This window comes from Benincasa hispida, chromosome 5 (assembly GCF_027475165.1).
Source record: "Benincasa hispida cultivar pf3 chromosome 5, pf3_genome.v1.1, whole genome shotgun sequence".
NCBI classification, from domain to species: Eukaryota; Viridiplantae; Streptophyta; class Magnoliopsida; order Cucurbitales; family Cucurbitaceae; genus Benincasa; species Benincasa hispida.
The window spans coordinates 15,997,654-16,000,958 of NC_143482.1; positions in this window are offsets into that span (position 1 = coordinate 15,997,654).

Below are 3,305 nucleotides of genomic sequence, written 5' to 3' on the forward strand. Positions count from 1 at the left end.
ATTTTTACAAACCTATTAATTTAGACTTTTCCTTACAGTTGCCTTTTTAAAGTCATTAATGCATTGATTCTCAAACTTGTGTAGGACTGCTTCAAATGTCGGTTTTACGAAATGGACAATTGAAGTAAATGCATAGATTGGTTCTCAAAGGAAATTCTTATTAAGAGTCTAAATTGACCCATTTATGAAAGTTTAGGGGTTTAATTGATACAATTATAAGTTTCACATGAGAATTTCACAATGGAACGTAAAGAAGGGTGTAAAGTGATATAAGTTTAGGGTTTAAATTGATATAATTATTAATTCAAAGTTTAATTTGATATAATCTCAAAGTTAGGGGTGTAAATTGATTTTTTATTATTAATATTATGTCTACTTAGTGACATTTTGTTGATAGTTTTGTCATATTTCGTGAATTTTTTTTTAAAGAAAATGTTGATTCACTCCTCATTTTGATGTCAAACCTATATGGATATGTAAAAATATTAATGAAAATATTGACATGTCCAACACATAATATTATTTTATATTAGCATACATGGTGAACGTAACATGATGACTACTTTATTAAGGTAAGGAGTTAAATTGCAAATTTAGTTCATAAACTTTGAATTTGTATCCATTTTGACATCCGAGCTTTCAAAACTACAAATTTAGTTTTTGAACTTTTGTGTTTTTTAGAATTTTCACGGATCTATTAGACATAAAATTTAAAGTTTAGGATTCGATTAGATATCAAAATGAAAAGCTATATCTAATTGAATAATTAACCTTTTAAAATTTTGATTTTTTTAAAAGATATTAAATACAAAATTGAAGTGCAAAAACCGATTAGACACAACATAGAAAGTTTAAGAACTTACTAATACTTTCAAAAGTTTAGATATCAAATAGACGTCAACTTCAAAGTTCAAAATAAACCGAATTTATAATTTAAATAAGATATTTCTTTGATAGATAGAAATAAGAACTATCATGAGACATTCCGATTAATTAGATGAATGACTACTATGAGAGTTGAATTTGTTCCCTCAAATTCTTTTGACCCTTTTAATTTTTTAATATTTTTAATATTTTATATTTTTTACTTCTTAAATTAAGTGCTTATTTGGTAGAAAGTATGAAAAGTATAAATTTAAAAACAAATGATTCAATTGGTTGTATTTCATATTTCCAAATATTTATTTGATAGTCGATTTAGAAACTATTTTCCAATTTAAGCAATTGTTTGAAATGTGTTAGATAGTATTTTTTTTGTAAACTATAAAACTAATTATAATTACCCAATAATATTAAATCAAATATAAGCTACCATTAAATAATTTAAATTTATTTTCAAATATAGAAAAATGAACCAAAATATTTACAAATATAACAATTTTTTTTTATTGTTTATCTACAATGGACCGCGATAGGCTATTATATGTATCTATTTGTGTCATGATAGATACATATAGTAGTCTATCAGGATCTATCATGGTCTATCATAGATATATTGTGATATTTTTCTATTATTTGTAAATATTTTCAATATTTTTGTCATTTGAAATAATTTTTCATTAATTTATGAACATTTTTATGTTAAAATATTTGTATAATTATTAGAGAAATTGCATTGTATGATAAATACATTTTAAGAAACCAAATCCATTACTTCAACTTTTTTGTAATTGCAGGTGAGATCATCACATACAAATCAGATAACAATCACATAATCACATAGAAATTAGATAGCAATCAAATTTTCATGCGGAAGTTTTTTTTTTTTCAAATTTTTTTTATTAAAGTTGCAATTTTCCCTAATTATTATTCTATTTAATATAATATGTAATATATTACATAATATACATTTCAAATTAATAGAAAATTGAATTGAGTCTACATCATTAAATATTATATTTATTAATATTTTATTTTTTTAATATAATTCTGCATTTTAAAATTTAAAATTCAATATATGGATATATTAGAAAAATATTGATGTTTTCTAAAATTTGCACTGTTTGATCAATAAACTCGAAAAAATTAAAAAAAATATATATATACAAATTACATAATAAACACATATTCGTTGAATTGAGTGTAAATCTGAAAATATAAAGTATAATCTAAATTATCTACCAAATATGTCTATAATTTGATAAATGACGATATGTCAAAATAATAATAATAATAATAATAATAATAATAATAAATTGGGATAACCATCAATCCGTCAATTCAATAAGAAAATGTTGAAAGATAGTGGGCATTTCGTTCCACCTCCAATGTCAAATCATTCACAATGCAATCTCATATGGATAAAAAAGGGTCAAATTATTTCCCAATGCAAACTCAACGAGGTGACTCTAATTGGGAAAAAGGGCAATGTCTTAATTATTGTAATAGGATTCAATATCTTATCATGATTTTGTAGATATTATGATGCAAGTAATTTGCTAAGAGTTTTGTCTATATTTATGATTTGATCAACAAAAAAATGTATAAAAATTAATTGCGGAAAGATAATGGAAAGATTACAAGAAGAAAGTGCACCAGTTGGGTCCCTATATTCACCAAAAATCAATAATGATCGATTGTGAGGAGATTGTAGAAGAATGATTTTCTTAGATATTGATCGGAGCTTATTGAAATCACTCTAATAATTGAGTCAAACAATGTAATCGATTGTAAATCACATATGGTAAGAAGGGCAAGATGATTTTCGGGTTAACTAATACTGTATACTTTGTATTCTAAAATGAAGGTCTAGCTTATAACAACACTTTTGTGTGGAATCAAGATATATTGGATGTTGCGGGTATCGATCCAACATGTGTTAAGGGTTTATATAATGTGACAATGTTGCTTTCCCAACATATATAATACAATGAGTCTAATTATGTATTTACACGAAAAAAGTCAAATCAACTCTAAATAATTAGATTAATGAGTGTCGTATGTCCTAAAACTCGTGGTTTGTAAACAATAGAACTTATTCTGAAAATTCAATAAGTTGTTATTGAATATTTTGTTTTTTAGAAATCCAATAAACCTAAAGTCCCTTGACTATTACAACTGGATCAGGTTCGAGTAAATAGTTAAAATGATCTATAGTATATGAATAAGTTTGGGTGCCTTATTCTGGTAACACTATTGGATGCGACCTACTTTGTAGTTGTTACAAAGAGTTGTAAAGTGCTACATACGAAGTGATCCTAGTTTGTGCATGTTACGACATGAGGAGTTGAGGCGTCCTATGCAAATGAGTTTTGTACAAGATCGGACCACGAAACTAGTCACTCTTACTTTATAACCCTGTTTAC